Below are 18,740 nucleotides of genomic sequence, written 5' to 3'. Positions count from 1 at the left end.
CTAAGCAAAGAAGGGAAAGCAGAAAGCTGGAAGGAGTATATAGAGGGTCTATACAAGGGCGATGTACTTGAGGACAATATTATGGAAATGGAAGAGGATGTAGATGAAGATGAAATGGGAGATACGATACTGCGTGAAGAGTTTGACAGAGCACTGAAAGACCTGAGTCGAAACAAGGCCCCGGGAGTAGACAACATTCCATTGGAACTACTGACGGCCTTGGGAGAGCCAGTCCTGACAAAACTCTACCATCTGGTGAGCAAGATGTATGAAACAGGCGAAATACCCCCAGACTTCAAGAAGAATATAATAATTCCAATCCCAAAGAAAGCAGGTGTTGACAGATGTGAAAATTACCGAACTATCAGTTTAATAAGCCACAGCTGCAAAATACTAACACGAATTCTTTACATACGAATGGAAAAACTAGTAGAAGCCGACCTCGGGGAAGATCAGTTTGGATTCCGTAGAAACACTGGAACACGTGAGGCAATACTGACCTTACGACTTATCTTAGAAGAAAGATTAAGGAAAGGCAAACCTACGTTTCTAGCATTTGTAGACTTAGAGAAAGCGTTTGACAATGTTGACTGGAATACTCTCTTTCAAATTCTAAAGGTGGCAGGGGTAAAATACAGGGAGCGAAAGGCTATTTACAATTTGTACCGAAACCAGATGGCAGTTATAAGAGTCGAGGGACATGAAAGGGAAGCAGTGGTTGGGAAGGGAGTAAGACAGGGTTGTAGCCTCTCCCCGATGTTATTCAATCTGTATATTGAGCAAGCAGTAAAGGAAACAAAAGAAAAATTCGGAGTAGGTATTAAAATCCATGGAGAAGAAATAAAAACTTTGAGGTTCGCCGATGACATTGTAATTCTGTCAGAGACAGCAAAGGACTTGGAAGAGCAGTTGAATGGAATGGACAGTGTCTTGAAAGGAGGATATAAGATGAACATCAGCAAAAGCAAAACGAGGATAATGGAATGTAGTCGAATTAAGTCGGGTGATGCTGAGGGAATTAGATTAGGAAGTGAGACACTTAAAGTAGTAAAGGAGTTTTGCTATTTGGGGAGCACAATAACTGATGATGGTCGAAGTAGAGAGGATATAAAAAGTAGACTGACAATGGCAAGGAAAGCGTTTCTGAAGAAGAGAAATTTGTTAACATCGAGTATAGATTTAAGTGTCAGGAAGTCATTTTTGAAAGTATTTGTATGGAGTGTAGCCATGTATGGAAGTGAAACATGGACGATAAATAGTTTGGACAAGAAGAGAATAGAAGTTTTCGAAATGTGGTGCTACAGAAGAATGCTGAAGATTAGATGGGTAGATCACATAACTAATGAGGAAGTATTGAATAGGATTGGGGAGAAGAGAAGTTTGTGGCACAACTTGACCAGAAGAAGGGTCGGTTGGTAGGACATGTTCTGAGGCATGAAGGGATCACCAATTTAGTATTGGAGGGCAGCGTGGAGGGTAAAAATCGTAGAGGGAGACCAAGAGATGAATACACTAAGCAGATTCAGAAGGATGTAGGTTTCAGTAGGTACTGGGAGATGAAGAGGCTTGCACAGGATAGAGTAGCATGGAGAGCTGCATCAAACCAGTCTCAGGACTGAAGACCACAACAACAACAACAACAAGCTTTAATTACATAAAAGTAAAAGATATTTTGTGAGACTATGTACCGTAAATGCTATTTAAATGCTATAGTCAATCAGAATAACAACCAACCGAACCATATTTTTAACGCAGGAAATTAGCCTAGTGACCCCAAAAGGGAATCGAACTGTCACCATATGCAACTAACGTATGAGATGGTGGGGCCAAAACAGAGGAACACAAACGAGTATACATTTGGAGGTTAATCAAAGAAACGGTAGCTCCTGTGTACACCTGGAAGCAAACAGCCTGGTTTGCAATTGTGGTAGAACGATCGCCCTGCGGAACAACTGCCGGAAGTTCATATGCCGTCCTGTGACACATGTAGGGAGTGGATCGAACTGTGCCAGCAGTTTACGACAGACAGTTTGGGGATGCCCATCTTTCCCACACCGGATGCAGGGCGCTCAGCAATTTGGACACTTTGCACGTAGGCGTGTTGTGAAGCAGTGAGGAGGCCTCACTGCTTACGACAATGGGGCATGACTGGCTGTACCAGAGGCCATGAACATTGCCAAAATCGACGAATCACAACGCCGCCGGAGAAAAGACTTCCGAGAATTCTGCCCACGAGGTGGTGGCTGGACCGCTACCACTTGAAGTCAAGCCATGAGAAGTTCATTTGCTGGCTGTACTTTCTTGAAAGAGACCACAATATTCAAAATATTGTCCAAAGAAGGGGTGTAGACGATGAGGGCCATAATGCACGCTTCCAGATCGGGAGACACTTGGACCATGACGTCATGGATCAAAGGATCTGCAGAAGAGGTTTCGCAAGCCAGATTTGTATAATTGGAGCCGCAACGTTGACTCAATCCTTGCAAATCCATCACCCATGAGTGGTATGACTGACCAGGCTGCGTGTGGTATTGATGGAACTCAAGGTGCAGTGAAACAATATGGTATAGCAGTGAACAATAATTTGACATTAACAAACACGTTTACATGTTCCAGAGTGGATCCAACAACTTTAATAAGAAAAACATCTCACGGGAAGCTAAAGAAAGGAAAAGTGACTATTGAAGAGCGTTATCAGATACAGAAAAAGTGGCCAAGTGCTATTTCAGCCACCACAAATACCTGTCCCCATCCTCTTTGGAGTTTTTAAATGGTGGAAAAGCGGATGGAGAGGCTCTCCGCCTGGGAAGCGACTACAGCCTCGGTGTGTTGGGAACCCTGAACCTCTAGGTGATCTCACAAGGGTTGAGTTTCCTAATGAATAAATTCAATTTTGTTGTTGAAACTGCTGTTACAATTTCTGCTGCAGGAGCAGGTGTTGTTGTTACTATTCCACAAGTTGCACGAGCTTTGCACCAATGGGACACTGCTAATTAACCTTTTGCTTCATTGCTAGTTATAGTGACTGGAAGCTGACAAGACCAAGAACAACTCGGTAATCTGTGGAGACTGACGGATTGGCGGAGGGCACCAAACAGGAAGCCGCTAGAGAGTAAACAGGTGTCAACAACTAGAGAAAGACAAGCAACAGAGACCGCGCAGTAAAATAACAAGGTCAGTGAGTAAAGCGAGAACAAAAAGCTACGATGTAGCGAATACAGAAATAACGATATGTAGTGAGATCAATACAATAACGCAATGAAATCATGTTTGAATGACTGTGCGGCTGCACTTCTGACTTTAAAGGGCAGCTGTGACTGCTAATAGGCTGGTAGGATGGGCATGTCACCATATTCAGCGTTCTAACAGCGGCACCAGCACTTGCAGATTACAGCAGTGCCGTACAGCAGCTGTCATTGAGGTACATATCTTCTGGTAGGTTCAAAAATGGCTCTGAGCACTATGGGACTTAACATCTGAGGTCACCAGTCTCCTAGAACTTAGAACTACTTAAACCTAACTAACCTAAGGACATCACACACATCCATGCCCGAGGCAGGATTCGAACCTGCGACCGTAGTGGTCGCGCGGTTCGAGACTGAAGCGCCTAGAACCGCTCGGCCACATCGGCCGGCCTTCTGGTAGGCTTTCAAACTCTCCATGCTGGGATACCAGAGAGGATGCGTTGCTACAAACTGAAGGGTGGCTGGGAAATATTAGTGGAAGGGAGGGGAGGAAGATGTGGATCAGTATGTGAGAAATTGCGCGCAGTGTGAGGAATGCGCAGACTTCAGTCATAATCGAATACCATTACAGGGACGCCGGAAGCATCGATCCCATTTTAAATGTTTGGGGTAGATGTGTTAGGACCACATAACAAGACTCCAGCAGTGAATCGTTTTTGGTTGACAATAATAGATCACTTTTACAGAGATTGCCAAAAGTATTGAAACTGTTTCATGCAACTGTGTTCAAATGAATGTGTTTGCACTGCTTAACCAGACTCCAGCAACGAACTATTTTTTTTGTTGACAATAATAGATTACTTTTCTCAGTATGTAAAGATGACTGCTATGCCTAACCAGCGAGCAGTTACTGTCACACAAGAAATGGTCAAAAGTTAGATACTTAAGTTTGTGGTGCTGGATGCGGTGATTGCACATCAAGGGGCGAAATGAATTATGTCACTTGTTACACGTGAAGAAACTGAGAACTAATATACCCCATCCACAGTCAAATGAGTGCATTGTATGATCAGAAGAATGTTAAGCTACTGGTTTAACTCACATCATAATGGCTGTGACACATATCTCTCATTTATGGGGGCTATGTACAGTTGAAAGTTTGACACTAATACAGTGTCCATATGAGGTGGTATATGGAACAGGAATGATATCGCTATTTGATACGATTAAGGAAAATAGAGGCAGAAACAGAGAGTTGGCTCGCGATTTCATGAGAACAGTGAGAGAAGTATTGAAGTGAGTGCAGAAAGTGAACCGAAAGGCACTGAAGAGACAGGGGGAAGGTGTGTAATGTCTGGGAACCTTACCGCATTTTAGAGTAGGGAACTGGTTGATGTTAACCAGCCTGTACACACTAAAGGGCAAGACTAAGATATTTGTCATGATCTACAAAGGATCCTATCAAGTGATTTAAAATGCTTCACCAGTCAACGTTCGGCCACAGTTTTCGATGAACTCAACAATAGTGCATATTGGAAACATGCGCCGAGTCACAGGCGTTCCAGAGTTGATCCCGCAAATAGTAAGAGTGGGACATGAGAAAGAAGCAAAAAGGAAGAAGTGGAGGAGTAGACGTAAGATTGTGGAAACACCTGATCGAGGCGTATCATATGCATTAAGATCCAGGAATTGATACCAGTATTTTTGTTGTTTTATTGATGATTATTTACGGCAGTGATATTCAATCTGTGAGTGCGGCACCCTGGTGTGCGCTGACGGACCACCTGGGGCGCTGTGGATTTGTTTCGTACTTAGTGCCAAACATGAAAGTTGTGGGAAATTTCATTTCTGGTGTCAACCTGTGTGACCTGGGAGGAATTACACTTTAGATGGTGGCCAGCCTACATAAGCAGTTATGATATCGAAGCAAAACTATCACAGATTATGTTTAGCACAAGCAATGACTGCTGTGGTTTCACCAAGTTTTTGTTGTATTGTGACTCTCTTATAAAGTTGATGAAGGCGAGAAACTATAGAAAAGTTTTTAAATTTGTCAAGTGTAAGCAAAAAGCGAGAATTTGCTGAGGATAACAACGTAAGTAGAAATGAAGATAGAACACGAGTATAGAAAATACGGCGATAGCCACTTTGATTTTGGTTTCACGTGCACTGTTGTGAACAATGCTGAGCGTTCAAAATGTTCAAATGTGTGTGAAATCTTATGGGACTTAACTGCTAAGGTCATCGGTCCCTAAGGTTACACACTAACCACAAACACACACACACCACAAACACACACACACCCATGCCCGAGGGCAGACTCAAACCTCCGCCGGGATCAGCCGCAAAGTCCGTGACTCCAGCGCCGCAGACCTCTCGGCTAATCTCCACGGCACTGAGCGTCCTCAGTGTGTTTTCCGTTTGAAATTACTTTGAATCAAATGTATGCTACCTATCAAATTAAAACATTTAGAAAGTGTTTATATTGATGACGTGGTCAAACCAAAAGAATATCTTTCTAAAAAACTGGGTCATATGAGAGAAAAAAAATTATTTTATAAATAGGCGAAAATCTCGAATAAAGCACTTCTAGCATCCTACAATGTAGCTTAACGAGTAGGAAAATGTAAGGAAGCCCATACGACTGCAGAAGCACTAATTCTATCATGTGCTAATAACATCGTGCCCATTATGCTTGGAGAGCCTATGGCAAAACAGCTTTTGCCCATTTCTTTGTCTGCCGCTACAATTAGTCGTCGAATTCGATATTTAGGAGAGGGCCTTCATGAACTAATTATAGAAAAAATCAGAGGAAGGGATTTTGGTCTACAGCTTGAGGCCATGGATAGCAAGAGTGACGTTTATTTAATTTGTTATCTGCAATTTGTTAATGAAAACAGTAATGAAATGATGAAGGATGTTCTTTTTTGTCAGAAAATAAATGTACTTTCGACAGGCTAAGACCTGTTCGAAATAGTGTACAGCTTGATGACTGAAAATCAAATTAACTGTGCTCATTGTGTTGGTGTGTAGGCCTCCTGACGATAAACAATCCATGTTGGGGCGTTACAGTGGTTTACAAGCATTTATCTGCGGCGAAGCTCCTAATATTATGTGTACCCATACAGAAGCATTTGCTTCGCAACATTTGAGTGTTGATCTGAATTAAATACTGCAAACTGTCCTAAATGGTGAACTTTACTAAAACTAGTCCTCAGAAACCCAAATTTTAAGACAAATGTGTCACGAAATGGAGTCTGAACGTGCATTTCTCTTATTCTATAGCAGCACTTTTTAGCCTTCCAGAGGAAACGTTTTATCATGCACTTTTTAACTTAGGCGAGAACTCTGTTCTTATCTGGTAGACGAAAAGCATATCAGTGTTAAGCGCTTTCTAGACACTGACTTTCTATTAAAGGTATATGTGCTATATTTGAGAAGTTAAATTCACTGAGAAAGCCTCTATTTTTATTATCTATGTTTAGGCATTAAAAATGCAATTGATGTCGTCATTTGTGTACATATACAGTTTACATTACTAAAAGAAATGGTGTAATATATTGTAGATCATTATTGTCTAATAAAATACAAAAATTTGTCCTTGATGCTGCACAAGGTATTTTCATTATATTTACATCTACAAGTTTAATCTAAGTGAAACTATATTAGTATCGGTACTTAAGATCATCTTTAGTGCACATTATAAACTCTTCTATTGTATAGAAAGCTTTTTCTCTAAGCCATTTCTTTGTGACACTTTTAAACTCATTCAGTGACACATTATGTGCCTCTATTGGCAACATGTTAAATAGTTTTACTCCCATGTACCTGTAACTATCTTGAGTTTTCTTTAGTCTAGCAACTGGGATGTCAATTTGCTGTTTTATATGTGTCTCATGGTGATGGATAGATTGTCTTAGTTTGTGACTGTGTTGGTTTTCTTTTGTGTGTGTCAGACAACTTAGTATAAAGAGGGCTGCAACTGTTAGTATTTTTAGATTTTTGAAATATGGTCTACAAGATTCGTTATTTCTGACTCCATGGATGCATTTGACTGCCTTCTTTTGCCAAATGAAAACTTGTTTTGCTCCGGGTGAGTTTCCTCACAGCAAAGTGGCATATGTTAAATGGGTGTGGAAAAAGGCATAGTATGCATTGAGTAATAACTTACCACTAACACATGACCTTAGTTTACCACAGGTGCTAACTTAGTACAAATATAATCGGTATGACTCTTCCACGTTAATTTTGAGTCAAGATGGATCCCAAGTAGTTTAGCTGAGACACAATCAATCTTATCACTCTTAACACACAAGCTAATGAGAATATTTACAGTTTTATCATGATTTATATGCAAGCCATTGAGTTGGAACCACTTAATGGCTGCTCTGAGATGAGCTTCACTTTCCTCGTTTAATTTTCCTAAGTCTTTCACTGCTGTAGCAATAGTTGTATCATCTGCATAGATTGTGGATTTACATAACATGGTGCTGTGCAAGTCATTCACATATATTATAAAAAGTAAAGGTCCAAACACAGAGCCTTGTGGTACACCCTGCATGATATCCAAGGCATTTGACCTCATATTGTTAAAATGCGCAATTTGTTTTCTGTCGCTCAGATAGGATCTGATCAGAGATAGTTCTGAGCCTCTACTACCATAGCAGTGCAGTTTCACTAGTAGTATCCCGTGACTGACAGAGTCAAATGCCTTGCTGAGGTCCACAAGAGTGGCATTAACTGATAATCCTGATTGGAATGATGAAAATATATATGAAATAACATATTCAACTGCTTTTGCCGTTGACAGGCCGGACCTGAAACCATACAGAGAGTCACTAAGAATATTATTCACAGATAGATGTTGACTGGTTTGGAGCTGTATGCAATATTCCACTACTTTTGATATGATGGGTACAAGGGAGATTGGACGGTAATTATTAGGACAAGACTTGTCACCTTTCTTGTCCAGTGGAGTGACGACTGCCATTTTTAAGGATGAAGGGAAACAGCCACTGACAAACGTCCGGTTCATAAGAGAACAGAGTGGATGTGCTATTACATCTGCTATTTTTTTACTACAGAACTGGAGAGACCGTAAATGTCTTCTGATTTTGAGTAACTTAATTTTGATATTGCAGTTTTAATATCTGTTACTTTTACTTCTTTCCATTTAAACATAGGAACCATATCCTCAAAATTTTGTAGAGATGAATTTCTATTATTTGAGATGTGGTTGTCGTCACATTTATGGATATGTTCATTTGCAGCATTAATGCAGAAGGTGTTGAAATCATCCAGTGTGATACAAGCATCACATGAATTTTTTTGTTAACATCTTTATTTCTACCCAGATGAGTCTTGATAAGAATCCATGCTGCTTTGCACTTATTTTGGGACTTATTAATATAATCATCATTTGCCTTGCACTTGCTTAACCTAATTTCTGCCTTGTATTTGTTCCTCAAACTTATGTAGTTTTCTTTTTCGGCTTCACTATTTTTTGAGTTGTCATAGGAAATCATTAACAGAGTTCTGAGCCTTTGCAGGTCAGGTGTGAACCAGTTATGCACTGATGTGAGACCATGTTTCCTCATAGTTCCCTTATTTTTTTCTCATTACTTTAGGGTAGCAAGTTTTAAATGTATCTAACAATGCACTAATGAATAATGTAAACGCTTTTTCAATATGATTACTTTCCAGCAGAATGTAATTCCAATTTGTCATCTTAATTTGTGTTCTGTAGTTATCAATGTTCTCTTCATTCAAAAGCCTAATGTACTTAATTTTATTCGAGACAGATGCTGGCTCTTTTGTTATCAATTTTAACCAAATACCTTTATGGTCTGATAAAAAATGAGTATTGAATAGCCCTAGTTCATACCGATCTGTCTCAACATTTGTGATTACATTATCAAGGCAGGCAGACTGTCTTGTTGGGTTTTCATTAATGCAGTGCAGGTCATGTGATCTTAGCATATTCAGAAGGTTAAGTTGTTTAGGTGTGTTCTGCCTTATATCAATATTTATGTCACCAAAAATTAAAATCCTATATTTAGGCCACTTATCGAGGTGTAGTATCAGTTTCAGTAAGGCCTGTGCAAATACTTCAACATCATTATCAGGTGTGCAGTATACAGACACAATTATGAGTTTTAACATGGGCAGTAACATTGCTGCTATTTCGAGTACATTTTCTATACAGTAATCAATAACACTAAGGGCGCTGTAATCCAAATCTATACCACTAATAACATATATAGAGGCTCCCCCATAGTTGTGTGTTGATCTACAATAACCTGTTACTAAATCAAAGCCTGGGGGTACATATAACTGGAGTTGGTCTTCACTTAACCAGTGTTCATTGATACATAATATAATATTCTTGTTCACTCCTAACAAAAAACTCAGGTCATCAGTTTTGTTTCTTAATGTCCTGATATTTATATGTACAAATAATAATGAGTCATCCTCACAAAGGGGTAGGTCTTGTACATTCTTCTGTCACTTGTTGATTGTGTACTTACATCTCTGGCTAGTTTCTTGATCGGGTTGGATCCAGATGATGACGAGATGATTTCCTTAGTGCCAACCATAAAAAAATCACTGCTCCTCTGTGGAACTTTTCTCACTCTAGAAGATGCACGTACAGTAGCTTGTTTGTTTTCACTCATGTCTTGCGGACTTGCTTTTCTCACTTTTACAGCTTGATTGCTTACACTCACTGGCTGAACACTTACATTTAAATCATCTGCTCTTTGAATGTTCTTATTCACTGACTGATAACTTCCTTTTAACTGACCCACTTGACCTGGAGATGTCACTTTGCTAGAAACTGTGACAGTTTTTTCAGTGGGTCCAAAGCCCTTCGGTAATTATTCTCCTGCTGAGTTCATCACTGCAGAAGAGGAAAAGTTGATAGAACTTTCATCAGATTCTTCACACAAAGTGAAATTTTCAGTAATGACATTGCCAACATTTTGATATTCAGTAAAAAGGAGTACCCTGGCTTGAGCAAGGAAGCACTGAAGGTCCTAATTCCCTTTGCAACCTCCTATATTTGCGGGAGGGGTTTTCAGCTGTGACTGTCATTAAAACCAAGTACAGATCAAGACTTTGTGTAGAGACGGAAAATCAGGGTAGCTGTATCTAATTCTTGCCAAAATGTAAGAAGCTGTGTAACAAGAAGCGAGCTCAAGGAGTTTTGCAACATAAACAAAAGTTGATAGGCATGTTTCTACACCTGAAAGATGATATCTATTGGCGGCCGGTGTGGCCGTGCGGTTCTAGGCGCTTCAGTCTGGAACCGCGTGACCGCTACAGTCGCAGGTCCGAATCCTGCCTCGGGCATGGATGTGTGTGATGTCCTTAGGTTAGTTAGGTTTAAGTAGTTCTAAGTTCTAGGGGACTGATGACCACAGATGTTAAGTGCCATAGTGCTCAGAGCCATTTGAACCATTTTTTTGATGATATCTATTCATAATTTGAGCTCGTCGCATAAGAATGGTGCTAGTAGCGCCACTATGGGGATACATAACAAGATTGGTTTAAATACTTGTTGTAACAGTCGAGAGTGTTAGTTACCTTTGAGATTAGACATGGTGAGTTGATGTTAGTCAAGAATGCCTTTAATGCGACAAAGACGCCAATAACAGCACCTCACTGAGCTTGAACAAGGTTGTGTAACAGGCCTCCAAGAAGCTGGATGCTTTTTCTGAAATACTGCAGAAAGACTTGGCAGGAATGTAGCCACTGTACATGACTGATGTCAGTGGTGGTCACGAGAATGTATTTTCCCAAGAAGACTGGGCTCTGGACGGCCACATTGCACTACTGAAAGGGAAGACCATCGTGTTCAGCATGGCTCTGGCGCATCATACTCCATCTGCAGCAGTAATTTGAGCAGCTGTTGGCACCACAGTGACATAATTAACTGTTACAAATTACACTACTGGACATTAAATTTGCTACACCACGAAGATGACGTGTTACAGACGCGAATTTTAACCGACAGGAAGAATATGCTGTGATATGCAAATGATTAGCTTTTCAGAGCATTAACACAAGGTTGGCGCCGGTGGCGACACCTACAACGGGCTGACATGTGGAAAGTTTCCCACCGATTTCTCATACACAAACAGCAGTTGATCGGCGTTTCCTGGTGAAACGTAGTTGTGATGCCTCGTGTAAGAAGGAGAAATGCGTACCATCACGTTTACGACTTTGATAAAGGTCGGATTGTAGCCTATCGCGATTGCGGTTTATCGTATCGCGACATTGTTGCTCGCGTTGGTCGAGATCCAATGACTGTTAGCAGAATATGGAATCGGTGGGTTCAGGAGGGTAATACGGAACGCCGTGCTGGATCCCAACGGCCTCGTATCACTAGCAGTCGAGATGACAGGCATCTTATCCGCATGGCTGTAACGGATCGTGCAGCCACGTCTCGATCCCTGAGTCAACAGATGGGGACGTTTGCAAAACAACAACCATCTGCACGAACAGTTCGACGACCTTTGCAGCAGCACGGACTATCAGCTCGGAGACCGTGGCTGCGGTTACCCTCGACGCTGCATCACAGACAGGAGCGCCTGCGATGGTGTACTCAACGACGAACCTGGGTGCACGAATGGCAAAACGTCATTTTTTCGGATGAATCCAGGTTCTGTTTACAGCATCATGATGGTCACATCCGTGTTTGGCGACATCGCGGTGAACGCACATTGGAAGTGTGTATTCGTCATCGTCATACTGGCGTATCACCTGGCGTGATTGTATGCAGGGCCATTGGTTACACGTCTCGGTCACCTCTTGTTCGCATTGACGGCACTTTGAACAGTGGACGTTACAGATGTGTTACGACCCGTGGCTCTACCCTTCATTCGATCCCTGTGAAACCCTACATTTCAGCAGGATAATGCACGACCGCATGTTGCAGGTACCGTAGGGCCTTTCTGGATACAAGAAATGTTCGACTGCTGCCCTGGCCAGCACATTCTCCAGATCTCTCACCAATTAAAAACGTCTGGTCAATGGTGGCCGAGCAACTGGCTCGTCATAATACGCCAGTCACTACTCTAGATGAACTGAGGTATTGTGTTGAAGCTGCATGGGCAGCTGTACCTGTACACGCCATCCAAGCTCTCTTTGACTCAATGCCCAGGCGTATCAAGGCCGTTATTACGGCCAGAGGTGGTTGTTCTAGGTACTGATTTCTCAGGATCTATGCACCCAAATTGCGTGAAAATGTAATCACATGTCAGTTCTAGTATAATATGTTTGTCCAATGAATACCCGTTTATCATCTGCATTTCTTCTTGGTGTAGCAATTGTAATGACCAGTAGTGCAGTTACTTCAACTATGACTATGAGTCAGACGCTATGTAGCATGCACTCCACTGACCCCAAACCATTGGAATACGCGACTTCAGTGGTGTCAAGCAAGAGCTCATTCAAGGACAAAGTAGAGGTCTGTTGTGTTTTCTGACGAGGTCTGGTTCAGCCTCGGTGACAGTGATGGCGGTATGTTGGTTAGCAGGAGACCAGTTGAGGGCCTACAACCACCCTATCTACATGCTAGACACACTGGACCTAAACCTGGAGTTATGGTCTGGAATGCGATTTCGTATGACAGCAGTGGCACTCTCGTGGTGATCCTACGCACTCTGATTGCAAATTTGTATGCCAGTCTGGTGATCAGACCTGTTGTGCTGCCATTCGTGAACAGCGTGCAATGGGGTGTTTTACAACAGGATAACACTCACTCACATACTGCTGTTGTAACCCATCACGCTCTACACTGTGTTCACATACTGCCTTGCCCTGCTTAATTTACCAGCATTTCACGTTTGCAGTGGCTTATCTCGCACTTGCGTTAACCTGTGATCTTGCAGTGTTAGTCACTTAAATATTTTACCTAGACAAACGTCTTCCTGAAATTTCATTACTCTGCATCAATTATTTTGTGGTGTTGCAATTTTTTGTCAGCGTATTTCAGTTTTTAGAAGGTATCTTACGGGGGAGCCAAGAAAACAACATAGCAGTATAGAGGAGGCATAAACTCAGAAAGCTTGAAAAGCATGGAATTAGGGTATTATGTGTGAAGTACCGAGTTGCGTTGTATGGAGGGTAAAAGAATAAATCTTCTGTTAGAGTAAGGGTTTTCTTTAGTTTCCTTCATTCACGAGGGCTGACCGGTGGCAGAAACTTTCTGGAGGAGGATGGTGGTAGTCCTTGTCCTCAGATTGCTGTTCACTGAGGGCGAGGGTGGAAAGGATGCTAATTGTGGCAGTGGTGCGCCTTTTTGACTGGCGTGGGGTGGGACCACTGCAGAATCAGCACCAAGAAGGCGTTCTTTTTTGCCAAAAAAGAGAATGTGGTTGTTACCATCCATCAATACACGCTGAGTATAGTTTTTTATGCATGAGAATTCCGGAATGAAGTGAGTAGACTGGAGGGTTTGGTGTTTCCACAGCTTCAACAGGGAGTCAAGAGCAGTGGTGTATTCAAGGAAGTTTCTGGGAGAACAGATGCAGCAAGCAGTGGATGTAATGCTGCATACACTACATCAATGGAAGAGGGTCCTTATAGATGCTGCGGGGAGACTTTTGAAGACTGTGTTTGGAACAGCAAATGCCAGTCACATTGGAAAACTGAACGAGACAGTGGAAGTGGAGAACGAATTAGCAGAGAATAGTAAGTCGGTGATGAAGTGGCATACCATGCAGGTAGCAAACTTAAGAGAGTGGAGTACTGAACAATACGCATATGCTTCGAGAGCTGACAAGCAAGTAGATGGAGCATGCAAAGGTATCAGAGGACACTGTGGATCGAGATTTGGGGATCATGTGAACACGAGTAGATGTACTAGATTCAAGAATCATTATGCCGAGGCTGTTGCAATCGCTAGTCGACAGCATATGGGATGTGAGAGTGGTAATGGTGAACTTGCAGTAGGCTATTCATCATGCACTGCATGCGAAGTTGATTTCTATCCTTCTATCACCAGAGCATTACTTGTCAGAGTTGCAGAAAGTACAGCGGGAACTACTGTGAGAGCTGCAGTTGATAGCAGAGCCCAGTTGGCAGAGTTTACGTTTTTACTATCACATGCCATAGGTAGATGTGGGGACTGACCGGGTATAGCTGTACGTACTGGTTATAATCCTAGCAGCAAGCAAGCATACACAATTTAAATGTTACAACATTCACCCATATCCATTGAAATGGGGAGCTGAGGGAAAACCTGTGCAGGTGAGGACAGCGTGTTGTTGATCTCTGATGAGGAGGACAGACATGTGGTAATGACTGAGAGGGAACTGCAGCATTGTCAGAGGCAGGAGACTACAGTGTGTCCAGGCACAAACATATGCACGGTGCAGCTGTTTGTTCTCAGAACAGGGGGACAGGATTGTCCAAGGTATGTTGTGGGACCTAGACCTTATTTCCGGCAAGTAGAATTACACAGGATTTATTCTGTATACAACTGTGTGGTAGTGGTGGTGAGTTGCTATGAACAGGGAGGCTCATGGAAGTAGGATGGTTAAGAGTTGAGAGGGAGTCGACTGTTGATTAATGAGACAGCACATGAAATACCAGAGCTAACCTTCCATCTACCAGCTACAGTTACAGGCATTACTTGATTTAACATAACACAGCCACAGAAGTACTACCACTAGAGGTACTCCCAAATCAGAATCAACCATCCTGTGTAACATGGTGAAACTGGGCCTGATCCATTCCCTGAACTAGTTAATAGCTTCACTCACAAGCAGAGCAGTTTATAGTGTTGTTGTTGTTGTGGTGGTGGTCTTCAGTCCTGAGACTGGTTTGATGCAGCTCTCCATGCTACTCTATCCTGTGCAAGCTTCTTCATCTCCCAGTACGTACTGCAGCCTACATCCTTCTGAATCTGCTTAGTGTATTCATCTCTTCGTCTCCTCCTCCGATTTTTACCCTCCACGCTGCCCTCCAATACTAAATTGGTGATCCCTTGATGACTCAGAACATGTCCTACCAACTGATTCCTTCTTCTGGTCAAGTTGTGCCACAAACTCCTCTTCTCCCCAATCCTATTCAATACCTCCTCATTAGTTATGTGATCTACCCATCTAATCTTCAGCATTCTTCTGTAGCACCACATTTCGAAAGCTGCTATTCTCTTAGTGTATGTTAAGCAATATCAGGAAGGGCAACAATGAGTAACCAAGATTTTGAATGTCGCAATACCTATTGCCATAGTAACTCTAACTCTGCTGTGTGTAGTCTTCATCTATAGGGGGCAGAAAGCCACCCTACAAACCAATTTGCTAGTAGCACAGATTCCGGTAGACTGGAACCCCAGAGCATAAAAGTGAGTGAATGTGGAATGTTGTAGTGTGAATATTGAAGAGCAATGTATTTCCTATGGTTTAAGAGGTTACGAGGCCGCGAAACGAGCTATGAATATTTGCAAAGAGAATAGCCAAGGGCACATGACAGACAGGATGTGAGAAGTGTGCAGGCACAGCACAATCAATGCAATGTGTGTTCCAGAGGAACTTGGTTCAAATGGCTCTGAGCACTATGCGACTTAACTTCTGAGGTCATCAGTCGCCTAGAACTTAGAACTAATTAAACCTAACTAACCTAAGGACATCACACACATCCATGCCCGAGGCAGGATTCGAACCTGCGACCGTAGCCGTCACGCGGTTCCAGACTGAAGTGCCTAGAACCGCACGGCCACACCGGCCGGCTCCAGAGGAACTATGTACTGTAAAGTGGGGTAGTAATAAGCAACTTAATAGCGTGAGAAGAAATCTGGAATGTAAGGTTTGTAAGTTAAATGCAGTCTCTGAACTTTGTGGATAGTGTCGCTGGACATTCTTATAGTAGAAGCTTGTTCAATACACTTAATATGCTATGGTTGACTGACCTTAAGTGACGCGGGCTTTTCTGTGGAGGGATGTGGTGGAGTATTGCAGCAGCCACTAGTACCTGGTCAATGAGGGGTGTTGTTATTGCTGCTAAGGCAGCAGTGGTCAATTATTGTGACACAGGCCAGCAGTAATGCACGGGTCTTGCAGTGCAGCCAAAAGGATTACTCCACCAGCAGGTTTCAGTGGTATTGCCGAGTACATGACTAGATGTAGAATATCAGCATAACACATGCAGTGCTATCTTGTATAAATAGCTGTCAACTTTGTATCAGTGTCATTCATGGCTCAGCAGTTCCACTCTGGTGCAAGGACTATGCCAGATGAGGAGATGAGCCAGCCATCTGCCCCCCTCCTGTGGTTGTGGGGACATGGTTGCCACTCTGCTTCAATGCAATGCTAATGTAAAAGCGCAAGATAAAACATTAATTCTGACTGCCTCTTCTCACTGGGCCTTCACTGGCCTGCTACCACGTCTCGTCTTTCCGCTATTCTGACATCATAGTCATCCCTCTGCCCATGGATTGGCTATAAGTCACAGAAAATACCAGTTGGCAGTATTTTCTCATCTTCCCAGCTGAACTTTGTATAGTCTAAATCATGAATTGAAAAATGGCATTTTCAGTGGAGGAACCCTTGTAAAAACCAAATTAAGAAAGACTAAGTATCTTGTTTTTGGATATTTGAGCTATTATTATTATTATGTACATAATCTTTTACAGTACCTTCAAGAAGGGGGTAAACAGTGAGACTAGGCAGTAATTCTTAATATGTCTTTCTATTCAGGAGAGGGTCTGACAACAGCATATTTCCATGTGTCTGGAAATGTCCTCTATTATAGTGACATATTGTGTATATTAGTGAATACAATGCATATATATGAAGAACAGGCTTTTAATACTTGAGATATTATCAACTGTGTGAGAGTTGTAGTGGGATTCATTCTTAATTTCCTTTTCAGGGGAAGAACTAATAGTGATTAGCCAGCATATAAATGACGTTGCTTCTTGCGTGTATTCTAGTGCTTTTGCCCTTCAACTATCCATGCCATTCTTCTGAGCTAGTTAAGGGTGTCATTATTAAATGCTTTGACAACCTGACAGCTATCATTTATTACTTAGCTGTTTTCTTTAATAACAAAGTCCTCACAATGTCAACATTGGTCATAAGTACTTGTTACAAAAGCATAGGCACCAAGCACACTTATCTTTCTATTGGCTGATGTGAAAGATGTTTTTAGTGTGGAAAAACTGAGTGACAGCTTCAGTTGCGACATTTATGAATCCAATGACACTCAGTTCTTCAACAAACCTGCTGACACATGTAGTGAATACAAACATATTGCCCACCTAGTTCTCTATTCCACTGAAGTATATGACCATTACTTCAGTTATTAATGACTATAGCACCTCAAGTTCTGGTGATTATAGTGTCAGCTGTTCTAACATAAGTGAAGGCTACACAAGCTGTACTGAATAACCAAATTGTAAAGTACCTTAGTGGCAACAAAACGACTATTCGCCTTGATTTGTAGAATGTATGAGTCTGGCAACATACCATCTGACTTTCAGAAAAATATCATCCACACAATTCCAAAGGCCGCCTGAACTGACAAGTGCACAATTAGCTTAACAGCTCGTGCATCCAAGTTGCTGACAAGAATAATATACAGAAGAAGGGAAATGAAAATTGATGATGTGTTACATGACGATCAGTTTGGCTTTAGGAAAGGTAAAGGCACCAGAGAGGCAATTCTGATGTTGCGTTTGATAATGGAAGCAAGACTAAAGAAAAAGCAAGACATGTTCATAGGATTTGTCAAACTGGAAAAAGTGTTCAACGATGTAAAATGGTGCAAGATGTTCGAAATTCTGAGAAAAATAGGGGTAAGCTATAGGGAGAGATGGGTGATATACAATATATAGAAGAGCCAAGAGGGAATAATAAGAGTGTACGACCAAGAACGAAGTGCTCGGCTTAAAAAGGGTGTAAGACAGGGATGTAGTCTTTTGCCCCTACTGTTCAATATGTACATAAATTCAGTGGCAGATTTACATATAGGCCCACTAGGCACGATCCTAGGGGCGGCACCTTGAGGGGGGGGGGGGGTGGCATTTTTTGCTCTGTACTCATTTTAACCTTTTACGTTCTAAAAAACTGTGCTTACAAACGACAAAAAATTTTAATATCGTTAAACAACTTGCTAGTTTAAAAAAGCCTTAAGAACGAAATTCGGCAATACAAGTTTGGAAATGTACAAAGTTTACTTGGTGACTGAAAGGAAATTTAGCATTGAGTTTCTGTCTGGTATCATCTTCATGATTGTTCAAAATATTCTGAAGTAAGCTATCAGGACGGCAATCTACAATACAATGTTTGAGACGTTATTACTCCGAGGATGTTGTCAGCTTCTACTTAACCCCACTCTATTTTCCCTGTGAAAATACCGTGACCTCTGAAAAGCTGTGATAAACTAATCAGCAGTTTCTTAAATACTGTAACATGTGTGGGCTCAGTGTGTAAAACCCGACTCTACTTAAATTTCTTGTAGAAATTGCGGGAAAGTATCAAGTCAACCCTCCATTACTGTAATTAATGTGAAAGCTCTGTGGTCATCAGTATCTGAGCTTTGATTTAA

General features: G+C 41.8%; 1 protein-coding gene across 1 annotated transcript in view; it reads left to right on the top strand.

The window, feature by feature from the left end:
• The window catches only part of LOC124722099 (MAM and LDL-receptor class A domain-containing protein 1-like), a 339,161-nt gene that overhangs the window by 298,050 nt on the left and 22,371 nt on the right, over positions 1-18,740 (top strand). The window lies entirely within an intron of this gene.

Source organism: Schistocerca piceifrons, chromosome X (genome assembly GCF_021461385.2).
Source record: "Schistocerca piceifrons isolate TAMUIC-IGC-003096 chromosome X, iqSchPice1.1, whole genome shotgun sequence".
NCBI lineage: Eukaryota > Metazoa > Arthropoda > Insecta > Orthoptera > Acrididae > Schistocerca > Schistocerca piceifrons.
Note: the sequence above shows the minus strand (reverse complement) of the source record. Positions and strands in the feature narration are given on the sequence as shown.